Genomic DNA, 21,382 nt, shown 5'->3' on the forward strand with positions numbered 1-21,382 from the left:
TTGGATGAGTGTAAGTAAGAAAGGAATTCATTAAAGAAGAGTAGTAGTTGATGGCAGCAGCCATGCAGACAGTAGAGGGCAAGGGAGAACAGAAGGAGGAAAGGAAAGTTCATTGAACCCCTGCTCAGTTTAGGGAAAAATCCCTTGCCAACTCCTGAAGCCAGGTCACCTGGTGTCCAGTGTCTTCTTGAATCTGCTCGGCATGGGAACTAAGTTCCCACCACCCCATGATTTGGGGGAGCCACAGAGCACTGGATGGAGTAAGATTATGTTCTGAGAACTTCCCAAAGGCAAAAAAGGAGATTTTGGAGCAGGCTACTAAAGAGCATGATTGTACAGCTGCAGTCCTGTCCATGTCACCCCGGTGATAGAAACTTGCAAGCTCAAATCAGAGTTCTCAGTAGCCCTTCTCTACTTGTTTGAAGTAGAACACAGAGAGAAAAAACTAGTGCGTAAGTCTAGAAAATTGAATGAAATAGTGAGGTAACAAAGAAGCTTACCAGAGGAAGAGCACAGAGACAAAACAAGTAAGTTAAGCAGTGAGAAGGCTTTATTTAAGGCAAAGTACACACTCAAAGAAAGGGGGATGTGAGCAGCATTAGAGAAGAGGTGTGCTTAAAGGCTTCAGATTGGTGTCTGTTAAGGATTTCAAGAATGGGACAAAGGGCCAGAGGGCATAGGCCTGACGTGTGGTCTCATGATGTCTATCTGTGGTGATAGACATTATGTGATCATCCATAGTCAGTCCTCTAGATATTCTGTAAGATAAACTTAACACAAGGCATTTCTTGATCCTGTTCTTCTCCAAAATAGTGATCCTCAAGCAGCAGAAACATACCATTTAGGATTGCCTGCCCTGCCATAAGATAGGATTGGTTGTTGGTTAATCACCATGAAATATATTAAGAATCTTACCTCCTAACTCCCTGGTTTTTAAAATGGAATCTTAGCCTCGAGATGGAGTCCCTCCTGTTCTTACTATCCAGTGTATATCTTGGCAATTTTCATCATAGGCAGGAAAAGTTAATCATGATGCTTGTCCCATGTCCCTGCTCTACCTCACAATGATTGACCCATGGATAGATAATCTGACTGAAGGCACAGTCCATTGCCTGGCCAGTGATCTATGCTGTGTGGTTTAGCAGGGACAGATAAACTGTGCAAAGAAATGTCTCTTTTTTTGAAAGTTTGAACTAAGAAATGCAAAGGCTATCATAGACAATGATGATGCTTTCTCTGGAAGCTCATGCAGGGTTGGCACCTGGAATGTCTATGTGGGGGGCCATGTACAAGCTGATGAGTAATTAGAGAAAACCAGTCTGCCCCCAAAATGGAATGTAGTTGGTGTGTAGAGACAAACAGAGGTAGGTAAGAGCCCACCCAGTTGCAGAGACACAGAGTGAAGAGCCCGCCTCTCTAATGACTTATGAGGCCAGGGACCTGGTAGAGTTATATTTCCTATTCCTGGATTCGATGAGGTTGCTGGCACCCACAAATCAAACTCCTTTTTATGAGCTATTTTGAAAAGATCTTCATTTTCCTGACCATAAAACAGCTGGACCACAAACCTCTCACTCTGTACCATGTGGAAATAGCTTTAAGGAACTAGAAATATGTCTTGGAAATGGAATGAGTATAAAAATGGGAGCAAGTACAGAGTAGCTGAGGCAAAGTTTTCAAGCAGAAAAACTCTTTGTTGGCCCTCATTCCTGTTTCTAAGCTCATTACTGTTTCCCTATACGCACCCCGCAGGGGGCCATCCCAGCACCCTCAGTCTTCTCCCTTCTATTTCTTTTCAAACCTCCTATCTCAGGGGCTGAACTGTTCTATTTAATGAGGCTGGACCAACCCAATGGCCCAAATCCAAACTAAGATTTGCATTTAAAAAAAGTTAGCAATAAACTAAATACAATTTTCGCTATATTTAATAAACACATACTGAGCATATATAGTGTGAGAAACACTGACATAGGTTCCTGGAATAAAAGGGTCAGGGACCCAAAAATCAACAAAACCCAATTTTCTGACCTCAGTGGCATTTGCTTGGGCCTTCTCTCGAGGAAGACAGACAAGCACACGAAACCCAGATGAAGAGGCTTAGAAGAAGGAAGTCTCTTCTGTTGGCAGAGAATGAAAGTGCTTGGCTAAAGGTTCCCACGGGAATGTTACTCGGCTGGGTTTGTTCTGTTTGGTTGTGTCTTTGCCATAACAGAGAATTGAAAGGCAGAGACACAATAGCAAATCAGAGTCAAGTTTTATTTGAATATGCTCAGAAACAGGCCAGAATCAAGGTAAACAAAGGCCCAATCTGTTAGGTGGGAGGCCTTTATATTACATTCTGGCTAGGGGGTGCCTTTTTTTTTTTTGAGAGGGCATCTCTCATATTTTTGATCATATGGTTGTTAACAATAAAATTCTGTATAGGGGACTCAATGCACAATCATTAATCAACCCCAAGCCTAATTCTCAACAGTGTCCAATCTTCTGAAGCATAACAAACAAGTTCTTACATGGTGAACAAGTTCTTACATAGTGAATAAGTTCTTACATAGTGAATAAGTTCTTACATGGTGAACAGTGCAAGGGCAGTCATCACAGAAACTTTCAGTTTTGATCACGCATCATGAACTATAAACAATCAGGTCAATTATGATTATTCGTTTGATTTTTATACTTGATTTATATGTGAATCCCACATTTCTCCCTTATTATTATTATTATTATTTTTAATAAAATGCTGAAGTGGTAGGTAGATGCAAGATAAAGGTAGAAAACATAGTTTAGTGCTGTAAGAGGGCAAATGTAGATGATCAGGTCTGTGCCTATAGACTAAGTATTAATCCAAGCTAGACAAGGGCAACAAAACATCTAAGGACGCAGAAGATTTCTTTCAAAACAGGGGGGTTTGAGGTTCTAAGCCTCACCTCTGTTGATCCCCAATTTCTCACCTGATGGTCCCCCTGCGACTGTGCCTGTCTTAGGTTGTTCCTCCCTTGAGGAATCTTACCCATCTCTGGCTAACCAGTCATCTTCCGGGGCCATATAGGGACATGTAAAGTTGGCAAGTAAGAGAGAAGCAATATTGTTAGAAAAGGTTAGCTTTTTACTTCTTTGCATATTTATGCCCTGTGGCTTCTATGCCCAGCATTTGTCTTGAGGTATCTTTACCACTTGGAAGAATTATGATACTCGATAATTTCGATGTGAGGCATGAATTCTACTAAAGGGTTGTAATTAGGAAGGAAGAAGAAAAGCTATAGAAGTAGCAGATGGAAGAAAACATGGGAAAATTGATTATTTCTTTGACATATCTTCTTGTAGAGTAACATAAGCGTGTATAGGTTTTAAATTACTAATTAAATTGTGTGCACACATTAACATAATAGGAATACAGCTACATAACCAAAGCAGACCTACAATTACCAGCCATATCCAGTGAAACCAAGAAAATCAGTTAGGTACCCTAGGTATTTGTGAAAACTTATCAATGATATGATGGATATTGTCTACCTGAATTTGAATAGTTTGAGAAAAATCAGACAAATTAAAACAACACATTCCTGGGAACTGTTCACATCCCATATGTTCTTTTAACAGTAGATAGTCTATAGTCGCAAGATTTTGGAGTGCTGCAACTTGCACTTCTCCTAATTCTTGGTTGAGTTCCGACAGTATAGATCCAGTCAAATTTGTTGTTTTACTGTATGCACAGGCCAGCTTAGATATCTCCTTCTTCATTCCAATGGCAAGTCCAGGAACCGGTGGGATGAATGCAGCTACAACTGCAGCATCGCCTGGATCTTTGTTGAGGTTTTTTGATGATCATCTTCTGGAATGACTCTTCCAGAGGATGTTGATGTTGGAAGTTCTTCTTCATATTGTATCTTAATTCGTTTTCTGGGTAGCCAAATTAGGCTTTGATCCTCTGTATAAACACAAACAAACCCTTTGCCCACCCTTTGATATGAACTTTATACCATTGTGAATAACCTATTGGAGATCACCACACAGGAACTGCTTTTTTTTAAGAGAAAGGAATATTATCAGAAAAGTGTACTTCCATAGCTGATCATCTGACACCCTTTAAAAGATCAAAATTAAGGATATGTAAAGCATGCATTAATCGTTGATTTACAGTTAGTTTTATTCTATCAGGGAGTAATCCCCCTTTTCTTTCTCTTTTTTTTGTTATCATTAATCTACAATTACATGAAGAATATTATGTTTACTAGGCTCTCCCATACACCAATTCTCCCCCCAAACTCCATTACAGTCACTGTCCATCAGCATAGCAAAATGTTGTAGAGTCACTACTTGTCTACTCTGTGTTGCACAGCCCTCCTCTTTCTCCCACCCCCCCACATTATGCATGCTAATCATAATACCCCCTTTCTTCCCCCCCCCCTTATCCCTCCCTACCCACCCATCTTCCCCAGTCCCTTTCCCTTTGGTACCTGTTAGTCCATTCTTGGGTTCTGTGATTCTGCTGCTGTTTTGTTCCTTCAGTTTTTCCTTTGTTCTTATACTCCACAGGTGAGTGAAATCATTTGGTATTTGTCTTTCTCTGCTTGGCTTATTTCACTGAGCATAATACCCTCTAGCTCTATCCATGTTGTTGCAAATGGTAGGATCTGTTTTTTCTTATGGCTGAGTAATATTTCATTGTGTATATGTACCACAGCTTCTTTATCCAGTCATCTGCTGATGGACACTTAGGTTGCTTCCAATTCTTGGCTATTGTAAATAGTGCTGCGATAAACATAGTGGTGCATCTGTCTTTTTCAAACTGGAGTGCTGCATTCTTAGGGTAAATTCCTAGAAGTGGAATTCCTGGGTCAAATGGTATTTCTATTTTGAGCATTTTGAGGAACCTCCATACTGCTTTCCACAATGGTTGAACTAATTTACATTCCCACCAGCAGTGTAGGAGGGTTCCCCTTTCTCCACAACCTCACCGACATTTGTTGTTGTTTGTCTTTTGGATGGTAGCCATCCTTACTGGTGTGAGGTGATATCTCATTGTGGTTTTAATTTGCATTTCTCTGATAACTAGCGATGTGGAGCATCTTTTCATGTGTCTGTTGGCCATCTGAATTTCTTTTTTGGAGAACTGTCTGTTCAGTTCCTCTGGCAATTTTTTAATTGGGTTATTTGTTTTTTTTTTGTTGAGGTGCGTGAGCCCTTTATATATTTTGGATGTCAAGCCTTTATCGGATCTATCATTTATGAATATATACTCCCATACTGTAGGGTACATTTTTGTTCTACTGATGGTGTCTTTTGCTTTACAGAAGCTTTTCAGCTTGATATAGTCCCACTTGGTCATTTTTGATTTTGTTTTCCTTGCCTGGGGAGATATGTTCAAGAAGAGGTCACTCATGTTTATGACCATGAGATTTTTGCCTATGTTTTTTTCTAAGAGTTTTATGGTTTCATGATTTACATTCAGGTCTTTGATCCATTTTGAATTTACTTTTGTGTATGGGGTTAGACAATGGTTCAGTTTCATTCTCTTACATGTAGCTGTCCAGTTTTGCCAGCACCATCTGTTGAAGAGACTGTCATTTCCCCATTGTATGTCCATGGCTCCTTTATCGAATATTAATTGACCATATATGTTTGGGTTGTTTGGAGGCTCTATTCTGTTCCACTGGTCTGTGGCTCCGTTCTTGAGCCAGTACCAAATTATCTTGATTACTGTGGCTTTGTAGTAGAACTTGAAGTTGGGGAGTGAGATCCCCCATACTTTATTCTTCTTCTCAGGATTGCTTTGGTTATTTGGGGTCTTTGGTGTTTCCATATGAATTTTTGAACTATTTGTTCCAGTTCGTTGAAGAATGTTGCTGGTAATTTTATAGGGATTGCATCGAATCTGTATATTGCTTTGGGCAGGATGGCCATTTTGATGATATTAATTCTTCCTAGCCAAGAGCATGGGATGAATTTCCATTTGTTAGTGTCCCCTTTAATTTCTCTTAAGAGTGTCTTGTAGTTTTCAGGGTATAGGTCTTTTACTTCTTCGGTTAGGTTTATTCCTAGGTATTTTATTTTTTTTGATGCTATTGTGAATGGAATTGTTTTCCTGATTTCTCTTTCTATTGGTTCATTGTTAATGTATAGGAAAGCCACAGATTTCTGTGTGTTAATTTTGTATCCTGCATCTTTGTTGTATTCTGATATCAGTACTAGTGGTTTTGGAGTGGAGTCTGTAGGGTTTTTTATGTACAATATCATGTCATCTGCAAATAGTGACAGTTTAACTTCTTCTTTACCCATCTGGATTCCTTGTATTTCTTTGTTTTGTCCAATTTCCGTGGCTAGGACCTCCAGTACTATGTTAAATAACAGTGGGGAGAGTGGGCATCCCTGTCTTGTTCCCGATCTCAGAGGAAAAGCTTTCAGCTTCTCGCTGTTCAGTATAATGTTGGCTGTGGGTTTTGTCATATATGGCCTTTATTATGTTGAGGTACTTGCCCTCTATACCCATTTTGCTGAGAATTTTTATCATGAATGGACGTTGAATTTTGTCAAATGCTTTTTCAGCATCAATGGAGATGATCATGTGGATTTTGTCCTTCTTTTTGTTGATGTGGTGGATGATGTTGATGGATTTTCAAATGTTGTACCATCCTTGCATCCTGGGGATGAATCCCACTTGGTCATTATGTATGATCCTTTTGATATATTTTTGAAATCAGTTTGCTAATATTTTATTGAGTATTTTTGCGTCTACATTCATCAGGGATATTGGTCTGTAATTTTCAATGTTTGGTGGGGTCTTTGCCTGGTTTTGGTATTAGGGTGATGTTGGCTTCATCGAGTGAGTTTGGGAGTGTTCCCTCCTCTTCTATTTTTTGGAAAACTTTAAGGAGAATGGGTATTATGTCTTCTCTGTATGTCTGATAAAATTCCGAGATAAATCCGTCTTGCCCAGGGGTTTTGTTCTTGCGTAGTTTTTTGATTACTGTTTCAATTTCTTTGCTGGTAATTGGTTTGTTTAACTTTTGTGTTTCTTCCTTGGTCAGTCTTGGAAGGTTGTATTTATCTAGGAAGTTGTCCATTTCTTCTAGGTTTTCCAGCTTGTTAGCATATAGGTTTTCATAGTATTCTCTAATAATTCTTTGTATATCTGTGGGGTCAGTTGTGATTTTTCCTTTCTCATTTCTGATTCTGTTGATGTGTGTTGATTCTCTTTTTCTCTTAATAAGTTTGGCTAGAGGCTTATCTATTTTGTTCATTTTTCTCAAAGAACCAGCTCTTGGTTTCATTGATTTTTTCTATTATTTTATTCTTCTCAATTTTGTTTATTTTTTCTCTGATCTTTATTATGTCCTTCCTTCTGCTGACTTTAGGCCTCATTTGTTCTTCTTTTTCCAGTTTTGATAATTGTGACGTTATACTGTTCATTTCGGATTGTTCTTCCTTCTTCAAGTGTGCCTGGACTGCTATATACTTTCCTCTTAAGACTGATTTTGCTGCATCCCACAGAAGTTGGGGCTTTGTGTTGTTGTTGTTATTTGTTTCCATATATTCCTTGATCTCTATTTTAATTTGCTCATTGATCCATTGATTATTTAGGAGTATGTTGTTAAGCCTCCATGTGTTCGTGAACCTTTTTGTTTTCTTTGTAGAATTTATTTCTAGTTTTATACCTTTGTGGTCTGAAATGTTGGTTGGTAGAATTGCAATCTTTTGGAGTTTACTGAGGCTCTTTTTGTGGCCTAGTATGTGGTCTATTCTGGAGAATGTTCCATGTGCACTTGAGAAGAATGTATATCCTGTTGCTTTTGGATGTAGAGTTCTATAGATGTCTATTAGGTCCATCTGTTCTAGTGTGTTGTTCAGTGCCTCTGTGTCCTTACTTATTTTCTGTCCGGTGGATCTATCCTTTGGCGTGAGTGGCGTGTTGAAGTCTCCTAAAATGAGTGCATTGAATTCTATTTTTTCCTTTAGTTCTGTTAGTATTGGTTTTACATATGCTGGTGCTCCTGTGTTGGGTGCATATATATTTAGAATGGTTATATCCTCTTGGTGGACTGATCCCTTTATCATTATGTAATGTCCTTCTTTATCTCTTATTACTTTCTTTGTTTTGAAGTCTATTTTGTCTGATACTAGTATTGCAATGTCTGCTTTTTTCTCTCTCTTGTTTGTCTGAAATATGTTTTCCCATCCCTTGACTTTTGGTCTGTGCATATCTTTGGGTTTGAGGTGAGTTTCTTGTAAGCAGCATATAGATGGGTCTTGCTTTTTTTATCCATTCTATTACTCTGTGTCTTTTGATTGGTGCATTCAGTCCATTTACATTTAGGGTGACTATTGGAAGATATGTACTTACTGCCATTGCAGGCTTTAGATTCGTGGTTACCAAAGGTTCAAGGTTAGCTTCTTTAGTATTTTACTGCCTAACGTAACTCGCTTATTGGGCTGTTATATACACTGTCTGGAGATTCTTTTCTTCTCTCCCTTCTTATTCCTCCTCCTCCATTCTTTATATGTTGGTTGTTTTATTCTGTGCTCTTTCATGTTTCCTTTAAGTGCTTTTAGTGTGTAGTTGATTTCATTTTTTGCCTTTAATTCATATTTGGTTGGTCTCCTTTCTTTGCTGTGATTTTATTTTCTCTGGTGACATCTGTTTAGTCTTAGGAGTGCTCCCGCCTAGAATATCCTGTGAAGGTGGTTTGTGGGAGGCAAATTCCCTCAACTTTTGCTTGTCTGGGAATTATTTAATCCCTCCTTCCTATTTAAATGATAATCATACTGGATACAGTATCCTTGGTTCAAGGCCCTTCTGTTTTATTGCATTAAATATATCATACCATTCTCTTCTGGCCTGTACAGTTTCTGTTGAGAAGTCTGATGATAGCCTGATGGGTTTTCCTTTATAGGTGACCTTTTTCTCTCTAGCTGCCTTTAAAACTCTGTCCTTGTCCTTGATCTTTGCCATTTTCAGTGACTTCTAGTGGCTTATGCTTGGAAGCTGTGCACAGACGGGGCTTCTGTTTCTTGCCTGGCCGCTATGGAGTTTATCCCCACTTTTGCTGTGGGCGTGGCCTGCCTCCGGCTGCTGCTTCGATATGGTGGAGCCGCGTTGGAGGGGGAATGGCCGGGAGGCTGTTTATCTCTGTGAGGGGTCTCTGAGCTGCCCTGCTATCCAGGGGTGTAGGGTGCCTAGAGTTCCCTGCCACTGGTCTAAGTGTCCCAGGATGCTTCCGTCCGGCGGTGGGGTCCCTGTCCCTTTAAGACTTCCAAAAACCTCTTGCTTTTCTTTGTCCCTGGGGCGCTGGCTGCAGGGACGTGCTCACAGGTCTTACTGTCCTGTTTCCCTAGTATCCAGGACCCCACGCATGCACTGTGTCTGCACTGTGGTGCGGATGGCTAGGGCTGGCTATTTAGCAGTCCTGGACTCCCTGTCCCTCCCCGCTCCGACTCCTCTCCTCCTGCCTGGAGCTGGGGTGTGGGGTGCTTGGGTCCCGCCAGGCCAGGACTTGTATCTTACCCCCTTCACGAGGTGCTGCATTCTCGCAGACGTGGATGTGGTCTGGATGTTGTCCTGTGTCTTCTGGTCTCTCTTTTAGCAAGAGTTGTCTTTGTTGTATTTTCAAAAATATATGTGGTTTTGGGAGGATATTTCCGCTGCTCTACTCACGCCGCCATCTTGGCTCTGCCCTTCCCCTTTTTTTCTTTGTGCTGCTTCACCATGGTAGTTCTCACTTTGGTCACTTGAGGTCGCTCTAATTGTACATCTCTCAAGTGGGCTAACACTGATACAGCTTCACATTCTTGGTGTCCTCATCTCACAGTCACAAAGGCCAGGCGGGCATAGATTCCTCTAAATGTTGTTTACGCTGTTTGGGCAAATTCTGCAATTCCATGGCATTGTACGTCATTTGCCGGGTAGCTCTCAGGAGGCTGCCCAGCTGCTACCCTGCTGCTATGGGTTCCTGCATCTCCATGAGTTGCCGCATGGCAGGATGAACATGCAAAATTAATGGTGCTGTGCCACACTTGGGGCTTTCAGCCAGTGACGATGGAGCAGTACTCATTGATCCCTGCAACATATGTTCGGCATCTGCCAGCCATCACTCCAAGTTCTTCTGTTGTAGACTCTTTACTCACTGCTGCAACTCCTCAGTTTCATGAGTGGCATTGTGGATGACCATCAGGAACATCCACACTGCTCACCCAGCCCAGCTGATTTCCAGTGGGCCTGAGGAACTAGGGACTCTAGTATCTCCAATGCCATCTGTATAGCCTTTAGTGTTGGCTGCCCAGCCATCTGTGTCCAGGGGAGCTGAAGGACTGTTGCTCTCATGAACACCTACCTCATCCTGCTCACAGTGCCAAGTGTCAGGGTCCAGGGGTTGCTGATGATGTTTTGGGGCATGTGAAGAGCAAAGAAGGCAGTGGGAGTCATCATGGAGGATGCTCAAAAGAAGCCACTTTATTCTTCACAAAGTTGCACTTCTTATACTGTTACAGTGCTAATTCATGGTTGCATAAATATTGAAGACTCATATGCATGTGGCCTTTATGGCCAGGTGTCTGGCCTTCAAGGCCCTTATCTAGCTCCTTACTCATGGGTACAACATGCTGTGTTTTCAAGGTTTCTCAAAGCCAGACAGATTTGGGTGAAGCAGCAGACAGCTGTCCTCATAGAACAGTAGGAAAAGTGGTGGTGGGGCCTTTCCTACAAGCCTCTGTTTTCATTTGGGTGGTTTTATTTATTTCCACAGCATCCTGTAGAGTTTCCTTAGATGTGTGTGTCCTTGTGGGGAAAATAGAAGTTCCCATGGCCAAGATCCTCTCCTGACTCTAATCTACTTGATGATGTAATTGGCGTACTGTGTAGGCTAATGCTTATGCACCCATTGGCAATAAGCATTATTGCCTGTGTTGCTATATAAAGAGCCCAGATGCGGAAACAGTGGTGTAGAGAAAATGGAAGTTCTATGGTCAGGATCCTCACCTGATCCTAACAATGGTGATCAAAAGCTTTCATATTTTGCACTCTTCAGTCCTACAATTTTACATCTAAGAAGGATATCATTGGTCAAATGGGCAAAAACAAATGTACAAGATACTTAATATATTGTTCATAATATAAAAACACTTGGAAGGAACTCTAAAATCCAACAATAGAGAATTGGATCAATACATTATGGCAAGTCTACACGGTGGACTACAATGAAAAATAATGGTACATTTCTTATATCCTATATTTATTGATGTAGAGAGATTTTTAGAATGAAGTAAAAAAATATTTTGTCAGTATCCTTTCATCCTGGCATTTACTTACATATAATAATGTGTATATGTGTGTATGTGTGTGTGTATGTGTGTGTATATACACATATATATTCAGAATTATATTCCAAAATATTTAATGTGGTTATTTCTGGGTAGTGTAATTATGGGTGTTTTTTTAAAAGTCCTTTTTTCCCCTTATTTTTCTACAATGAAAATACTTTATTCACATAAAAACAGAAAAATTTACTTAGAATTGAGCCTCCACTCAGATGCAGGGACAGTGGTGTAGGGAAAATGGAAGGTCTATGGCCAGGATCCTCACCTGATCCTAATCTACTTGCCCACTGTGCATGTGCAATGATGTAATAATTGGCTTACTGCGCAGGCACATGTTTGCACACATGTTGGCAATGAGCCATTATTGCACATGTTGCCATAAATAGAGCTCTGCACAGTGCTCAGAGCAGAGCCTGGAGCTCTGCATGCACACATTGAAAGAGTATCTCGCCACAACCCTCCTTACCCCAGAACAACTCAGGAGACACAGGTCCACGCAAGAGATTTTATTATCTGAAAGAGAAAATGGCTGCCCCCAGAGAGAGGGAGGAGCAGCTTGTGGGTGAGGAAGTGCATTTTTAAGGAGTAGGGGTAGGGTGTGTTCTGCGTTGGTGATTGGATCTTAAGGGGTGGGAGTCTTAGCATGCCAGAATTTGCCTTCAGACATGAGTTTAGTGCTTCACCTGCCACTGTCAACCTCCACCCCAACCACCCCAACATTCTGTTGTTGTTATTTGGCCTCACCTAATCCAGAGTGAACTTGCCTGGAGCTGGGAACCCCCTCCAGTCCAGAGCTACAAGTGGTTCCCCTATTGATTCTCCCTACAATGCAGGGCATGAGACCTAACATACATTAGAGTTTGGGGCAATTTCATCCTTTACTGCTTTAAACTGAGGTTCCAATCCACTAAAACCTTCATATTGGTTTAATGTTTTCACATGTTGTCCTTGCTTTACTAGTTTGGTTTATTTTTTAATGACTTACTTAAAAAATTCTTATAGTTTGACCACATCAGAAAGCAACTGGGGCAGCTGTTTTCTGATTGGTGAAGCCTCTTTTATTCCTAGGCAGGATCCTTTAGGAGAGAACTATTGGAACTTTGTGTTTGAGCACACTGGATTCACATGCTCAATGCATAGTAAGCCAATCTCTGAGTCACGAATTTGAGGCAGAGAAAGCTTTATTATCAAATGGGCAGCCCAAGGAGAAGGCAGAAGACATTTTCCAAATCTCCCTTACTCAATTGGGTGAGGGATAGGTTATATATTATGGCAAAGAAATGTGGGGGTTGGACAGAAACTGTAAGGGCCTTGAAATGTCTCAGAATTATGTGCCAATCTCATCTACCTGGCACCGCATGAGGGTTTCTTGGCATGGTTCATGTTGAATCCATGGCTGTGAGCTCCACAACAGATATGTTATCGACCAACATCTGCCCCCTCCCCCCTCCCCTACAGCAGCTTCATGGAACAGGACAAAGGTCAACACAAGATTAATTATCCTTGTATGGTCATGCAGTGGGTAAGGTCACTCTGGAGGGAGGGTCTAGTGAAGGTATAAGCAAATAAAGAAATATATGTCTGGATTCACTTCTTCTTTTATCCCCATCCAAATGTCTCCATTTTCAGTTTTGTGATTTCTGAATTTCTTTTTGACACATACACTACAGTTGAAACTTGAATTAAATCTGCTTCCTCTGAACAATGTTATCTTTCCACATTCACCTTCTAGTCAGGACCTCCACATCATCTGGTTATCTTCTTGTGATAAAATTCAAGTTCCTTTCCCACTCTGGTTTTCTATAATGCAGCACTTCTCAGACTTCAGGATTTTATTAAAATCAATTAAAATTTCAGGGAAAAAATCCCTGAAATATATGTGTTTGGCAACATGAAATGACATTCCCTCCCACCCCAAGACAGTTTTAGCATATCAGAATTTTTTCATGAAAGAATAGCTTAATCCTGAAAAGGACAGAAAGGACTTAATTTCACTGTGTCCCACAGAAGTTGGGGCTTTGTGTTGTTGTTGTTATTTGTCTCCATATATTGCTGGATCTCCATTTTAATTTGGTCATTGATCCATTGATTATTTAGGAGCATGTTGTTAAGCCTCCATGTGTTTGTGAGCCTTTTTGTTTTCTTTGTTGTATTTATTTCTAGTTTTATACCTTTGTGGTCTGAAAAGTTGGTTGGTAGAATTGCAATCTTTTGGAGTTTACTGAGGCTCTTTCTGTGGCCTAGTATGTGGTCTATTCTGGAGAATGTCCCATGTGCACTTGAAAAGAATGTGCATCCTGTTGCTTTTGGTTGTAGAGTTCTGTAGATGTCTATTAGGTCCATCTGTTCTAGTGTGTTGTTCAGTGCCTCTGTGTCCTTATTTTCTGTCTGGTGGATCTGTCCTTTGAAGTGAGTGGTGTGTTGAAGTCTCCTAGAACGAATGCATTGCATTCTAATTCCTTCTTTAATTCTGTTAGTATTTGTTTCACATATGTCGGTGCTCCTGTGTTGGGTGCCTATATATTTATAATGGTTATATCCTCTTGGACTGAGCCCTTTATCATTATGTAATGTCCTTCTTTATCTCTTGTTACTTTCTTTGTTTTGAAGTCTATTTTGTCTGATACTAGTACTGCAATGTCTGCTTTTTTCTCTGTTGTTTGCATGAAATATCTTTTTCCATCCCTTGACTTTTAATCTGTGCATGTCTTTGGGTTTGAGGTGGGTCTCTTGTAAGCAGCGTATAGATGGGTCTTGCTTTTTTATCCATTCTATTACTCTGTGTCTTTTGATTGGTGCATTCAGTCCATTTACATTTAGGGTAATTATTGAAAGATATGTACTTATTGCCATTGCAGGCTTTAGATTCGTGGTTACCAAAGGTTCAAGGTTAGCTTCTTTAGTATCTTACTGCCTAATTTAACTCACTTATTGAGCTATTATTTTTTATTGAAGGGTAGTTGACATACAGTATTACATTAGTTTCAGATGTACAACACAGTGATTCAACATTTATATACATGATAATTCTAGGTACCAGCTATCACCATACCAAGTTGTTACAATATTTTGACTATATTCCTTATGCTATACATTACATCCTGGTTACTTATTTATTTTACAATTGGAAGTGTGTACTTTGTTGTTGTTGTTGTTGTTTTATTTTTGTTTTGTTTTTTTTGTTTTTTGTGAGGGCATCTCTCATATTTATTGATCAAATGGTTGTTAACAACAATAAAATTCTGTATAGGGGAGTCAATGCTCAATGCACAATCATTAATCCACCCCAAGCCTAATTTTCATCAGTTTCCAATCTTCTGAAGCATAACGAACAAGTTCTTACATGGAGAACAAATTCTTACATAGTGAATAAGTTACATGGTGAACAGTACAAGGGCAGTCATCACAGAAACTTTTGGTTTTGCTCATGCATTATGAACTATAAACAGTCAGTTCAAATATGAATACTCATTTGGTTTTTATACTTGATTTATATGTGGATACCACATTTCTCTCTTTATTATTATTATTTTTAATAAAATGCTGAAGTGGTAGGTAGATACAAGATAAAGGTAGAAAACATAGTTTAGTGTTGTAAGAGAGCACATGTAGATGATCAGGTGTGTGCCTGTAGACTATGTGTTAATCCAAGCTAGACCAGGGCAATAAAACATCCACGTATGCAGAAGATTTCTCTCAGAGCGGGGGGGTGAGGTTCTAAGCCTCACCTCTGTTGATCCCCAATTTCTCACCTGATGGCCCCCCTGTGACTGTGCCTGTCTTAGGTTGTTCCTCCCTTGAGGAATCTTACCCGTCTCTGGCTAACCAGTCATCTTCCGGGGCCATACAGGGAAATGTGAAGTTGGTAAGTGAGAGCGAAGCCTTATTGTTTGAAAAAGTTAGCTTTTTACTTCTTTGCATATTTATGCCCTGTGGCTTCTATGCCCAGCATTTGTCTTGAGGTATCTTTACCACTTGGAAGAATTATGATACTCGGTAAATTTGATATGAGGCACGAATTCTATTTAAGGGTTGTAATTAGGAAGGAAGAAGAAAAGCTATAGAAGTAGCAGGCGGAAGAAAACATGGGAAGATTGATTATTTCTTTGATATATCTTCTTGTAGAGTAACTTCAGCATGTATAGGTTTTAAGCTACTACTTAAATTGCACACACACATTAACATAATAGGAGTATAGTTACATAACCAAAGCATATCTGTAATTACCAGCCATCTCCAGTGAAACCAAGAAAACCAGTTAGGCACCTTAGGCATTTGTGAAAACTTATCTATGATATGGTGGATATTGTCCAAATGAACTTGAACAGTCTGAGAGAAATCAGACAAATTAAAACAACCCATTCCTGGGGACTGTTCACATGCCATATGTTCTTTTAACAATAAATAGTTTGTAGTTGTAAGACTTTGGAGCGCTACAATTTGCACTTCTCCAAATTCTTGGTTGAGTTCCAACAGTATAGATCCAGTCAAATTTGTTGTTTTACTGTATGCACAGGTCAGCTAAGATATCTCCTTCCTCATTCCCATGGCAAGTCCAGGAACTGGTGGGATGAGTGCATCTACAGCTGTAGCAGTGTGTGGATCTTTGTTGGGGTTTTTTGATGATCATCTTCTGGCATGAGTCTTCCAGAGAGTGCAGATGTTGGAAGTTCTTTTTCATATCGTATCTTAGTTCATTTTTGGGGTAGCCCAATTAGGCTTTGATCCTCTGTATAAACACAAACAGACCCTTTGCCTACACTTTTATATGCCCTTTATACCCTTGTGTAGAACTCGTTGGAGGTTACCACACAGGAACTGCCCTTTTTTTTTTTTGCTATCACTAATCTACACTTACATGACGAATATTATGTTTACTAGGCTCTCCCCTATACCAGGTCTCCCCTATAAACCCCTTTACAGTCACTGTCCATCAGCATAGCAAAATGTTGTAGAATCACTACTTGCCTTCTCTGTGTTGTACAGCCCTCCCCTTTCTCCCACCCCCCCATGCATGCTAATCTTAATACTCCCCTTCTCCTTCCTCCCCTTATCCCTCCCTACCCACCCATCCTCCCCAGTCCCTTTCCCTTTGGTACCTGTTAGTCCATTCTTGAGTTCTGTGATTCTGCTGCTGTTTTGTTCCTTCAGTTTTTCCTTTGTACTTATATTCCACAGATGAGTGAAATCATTTGGTATTTCTCTTTCTCCACTTGGCTTGTTTCACTGAGCATAATACCCTCCAGCTCCATCCATGTTGCTGCAAATGGTAGGATTTGCCCTTTTCTTATGGCTGAGTAGTATTCCATTGTGTATATGTACCACATCTTCTTTATCCATTCATCTATTGATGGACATTTAGGTTGCGTCCAATTCTTGGCTATTGTAAATAGTGCTGCGATAAACATAGGGGTGCATTGGTCTTTCTCAAACTTGATTGCTTCATTCTTAGGGTAAATTCCTAGGAGTGGAATTCCTGGGTCAAATGGTAAGTCTGTTTTGAGCATTTTGATGAACCTCCATACTGCTTTCCACAACGGTTGAACTAATTTACATTCCCACCAGCAGTGTAGGAGGGTTTCCCTTTCTCCACAGCCTCGCCAACATTTGTTGTTGTTTGTCTTTTGGATGGCAGCCATCCTTACTGGTGTGAGGTGATACCTCATTGTAGTTTTAATTTGCATTTCTCTGATAATTAGCGATGTGGAGCATCTTTTCATGTGTCTGTTGGCCATTTGTATTTTTTTTTTTGGAGAACTGTCTGTTCAGTTCCTCTGCTCATTTTTTAATTGGGTTATTTGTTTTTTGTTTGTTGAGGCGTGTGAGCTCTTTATATATTCTGGACATCAAGCCTTTATCGGATCTGTCATTTTCAAATATATTCTCCCATACTGTAGGGTTCCTTTTTGTTCTGATGGTGTCCTTTGCTGTACAGAAGCTTTTCAGCTTAATATAGTCCCACTTGTTAATTTTTGCTGTTGTTTTCCTTGCCCGGGGAGATATGTTCAAGAAGAGGTCACTCATGTTTATGTCTAAGAGGTTTTTGCCTATGTTTTCTTCCAAGAGTTTAATGGTTTCATGACTTACATTCAGGTCTTTGATCCATTTTGAGTTTACTTTTGTATATGGGGTTAGACAATGGTCCAGTTTCATTCTCCTACATGTAGCTGTCCAGTTTTGACAACACCATCTGTTGAAGAGACTGTCATTTCCCCATTGTATGTCCATGGCTCCTTTATCAAATATTAATTGACCATATATGTCTGGGTTAATGTCTGGATTCTCTAGTCTGTTCCATTGGTCTGTGGCTCTGTTCTTGTGCCAGTACCAAATTGTCTTGATTACTATGGCTTTATACTAGAGCTTGAAGTTGGGGAGTGAGATCCCCCCTACTTTATTCTTCTTTCTCAGGATTGCTTTGGCTATTCGGGGTCTTTGGTGTTTCCATATGAATTTTTGAATTATTTGTTCCAGTTCATTGAAGAATGTTGCTGGTAGTTTCATAGGGATTGCATCAAATCTGTATATTGCTTTGGGCAGGATGGCTATTTTGATGATATTAATTCTTCCTAGCCACAAGCATGGGATGAGTTTCCATCTGTTAGTGTCCCCTTTAATTTCTCTTAAGAGTGACTTGTAGTTTTCAGAGTATAAGTCTTTCACTTCTTTGGTTAGTTTTATTCCTAGGTATTTTATTTTTTTTGATGCAATTGTGAATGGAATTGTTTTCCTGATTTCTCTTTCTGTTGGTTCATTGTTAGTGTATAGGAAAGCCACAGATTTCTGTGTGTTGATTTTGTATCCTGCAACTTTGCTGTATTCCGATATCAGTTCTAGTAGTTTTGGGGTGGAGTCTTTACAGTTTTTTATGTACAGTATCATGTCATCTGCAAATAGTGACAGTTTAACTTCTTCTTTACCAATCTGGATTCCTTGTATTTTTTTGTTTTGTCTGATTGCTGTGGCTAGGACCTCCAGTACTATGTTAAATAACAGTGGGGAGAGTGGGCATCCCTGTCTAGTTCCCGATCTCAGAGGAAATGCTTTCAGCTTCTCGCTGTTCAATGTAATGTTGGCTGTGGGTTTATCATATGGCCTTTATTATGTTGAGGTACTTGCCCTCTATTCCCATTTTGCTGAGAGTTTTTTTTATCATGAATGGATGTTGAACTTTGTCAAATGCTTTTTCAGCATCTATGGAGATGATCATGTGGATTTTGTCCTTCTTTTTGTTGATGTGGTGGTTGATGTTGATGGATTTTCGAATGTTGTACCATCCTTGCATCCCGGGGATGAATCCCACTTGGTCATCGTGTATGATCCTTTTGATGTATTTTTGAATTCGGTTTGCTAATATTTTGTTGAGTATTTTTGCATCTACGTTCATCAGGGATATTGGTCTGTAGTTTTCTTTTTTGGTGGGGTCTTTGCCTGGTTTTGGTATTAGGGTGATGTTAGCTTCATAGAATGAGTTTGGGAGTATCCCCTCCTCCTCCATTTTTTGGAAAACTTTAAGGAGAATGGGTATTATGTCTTCCCTGTATGTCTGATAAAATTCCGAGGTAAATCCATCTGGCCCGGGGGTTTTGTTCTTTGGTAGTTTTTTGATTACTGCTTCAATTTCATTGCTGGTAATTGGTCTGTTTAGATTTTCTGTTTCTTTCTGGGTCAGTCTTGGAAGGTTGTATTTTTCTCAGAAGCTGTCCATTTCTCCTAGGTTTCCCAGCTTGTTAGCATATAGGTTTTCATAGTATTCTCTAATAATTCTTTGTATTTCTGTGGGGTCCATCGTGATTTTTCCTTTCTTGTTTCTGATACTGTTGATTTGTGTTGACTCTCTTTTTCTCTTAATAAGTCTGGCTAGAGGCTTATCTATTTTGTTTATTTTCTCGAAGAACCAGCTCTTGGTTTCATTGATTTTTGCTATTGTTTTATTCTTCTCAATTTTATTTATTTCTTCTCTGATCTTTATTATGTCCCTCCTTCTGCTGACCTTAGGCCTCATCTGTTCTTCTTTTTCCAATTTCGATAATTGTGACATTAGACCATTCATTTGGGATTGTTCTTCCTTTTTTAAATATGCTTGGATTGCTATATACTTTCCTCTTAAGACTACTTTTGCTGTGTCCCACAGAAGTTGTGGCTTAGTGTTGTTATCATTTGTTTCCATATATTGCTGGATCTCCATTTTGATTTGGTCATTGATCCATTTACTATTTAGGAGCATGTTTTTAAGCCTCCATGTGTTTGTGAGCCTTTTTTCTTTCTTTGTACAGTTTATTTCTAGTTTTATGCCTTTGTGGTCTGAAAAGTTGGTTGGTAGGATTTCAATCTTTTGGAATTTACTGAGGGTCTTTTTGTGGCCTAGTATGTGGTCTATTCTGGAAAATGTTCCATGTGCACTTGAGAAGAATGCATATCCTGTTGCTTTTGGATGTAGAGTTCTGTAGATGTCTATTAGGCCCATCTGCTCTATTGTGTTGTTCAGTGCTTCCGTGTCCTTTCTTATTTTCTGCCCGGTGGATCTATCCTTTGGGGTGAGTGGTGTGTTGAAGTCTCCTAGAATGAATACATTGCAGTCTATTTCCCCCTTTAGTTCTGTTAGTATTTGTTTCACATATGCTGGTGCTCCTGTGTTGGGTGCATATATATTTAGAATGGTTATATCCTCTTGTTGGACTGAGCCCTTTATCATTATGTAGTGTCCTTCTTTATCTCTTGTTACTTTCTTTGTTTTGAAGTCTATTTTGTCTGATATTAGTACTGCAACCCCTGCTTTATTCTCACTGTTGTTTGCCTGAAATATGTTTTTCCATCCCTTGACTTTTAGTCTGTACATGTCTTTGGGTTTGAGGTGAGTTTCTTGTAAGCAGCATATAGATGTGTTTTGCTTTTTTATCCATTCTATTACTCTGTGTCTTTTGATTGGTGCATTCAGTCCATTAACATTTAGGGTGACTATTGAAAGATATGTACTTATTGCCATTGCAGGCTTTAAATTCGTGGTTACCAAAGGTTCAAGTTTAGCCTCTTTAGTATCTTACTGCCTAACTTAGCTCGCTTATTGAGCTGTTATATACACTGCCTGGAGATTCTTTTCTTCTCTCCCTTCTTATTCTTCCTCCTCCATTCTTCATATGTTGGGTGTTTTGTTCTGTGCTCTTTCTAGGAGTGCTCCCATCTAGAGCAGTCCCTGTAAGATGTCCTGTAGAGGTGGTTTGTGGGAAGCAAATTCCCTCAGCTTTTGTTTGTCTGGGAATTGTTTATTCCCACCATCATATTTCAATGATAGTCGTGCTGGATACAGTATCCTTGGTTCAAGGCCCTTCTGTTTCATTGCATTAAATATATCATGCCATTCTCTTCTGGCCTGTAGGGTTTCTGTTGAGAAGTCTGTTGTTAGCCTGATGGGTTTTCCTTTATAGGTGACCTTTTTCTCTCTAGCTGCCTTTTAAAACTCTTTCTTTGTGCTTGATCTTTGCCATTTTAATTATTATGTGTCTTGATCTCCTTCTTGGATCCTTTCTGTTGGGGGTTCTGTGTATTTCAGTGGTCTGTTCGATTATTTCCTCCCCAGTTTGGGGACGTTTTTAGCAATTATTTCTTCCAAGATACTTTGCATCCGTTTTCCTCTCTCTTCTTCTTCTTCTGGTACCGCTATAATACGGATATTGTTCTTTTTGGATTGTTCACACAGTTCTCTTAATATTGTTTCATTCCTGGTGATCCTTTTTTCTCTCTCTATGTCAACTTCTATGCGTTCCTGTTCTCTGGTTTCAATTCCATCAATGGCCTCTTGCATCCTGTCCATTCTGCTTATAAACCCTTCCAGAGTTTGTTTCATTTCTGTAATCTCCTTTCTGGCATCTGTGATCTCCCTCCGGACTTCATCCCATATCCCTTGCATATTTCTCTGCATCTCTGTCAGCATGTTTATGATTTTTATTTTGAATTCTTTGTCAGGAAGACTGGTTAGGTATGTCTCCTTCTCTGGTGTTGTCTCTGTGATCTTTGTCTGCCTGTAGTTTTGACTTTTCATGGTGATAGGAATAGTTTGCAGAGCTGGAACGAGTGA

The sequence above is a fragment of the Manis pentadactyla genome, chromosome 11 (genome assembly GCF_030020395.1).
Source record: "Manis pentadactyla isolate mManPen7 chromosome 11, mManPen7.hap1, whole genome shotgun sequence".
Taxonomy (NCBI): Eukaryota; Metazoa; Chordata; class Mammalia; order Pholidota; family Manidae; genus Manis; species Manis pentadactyla.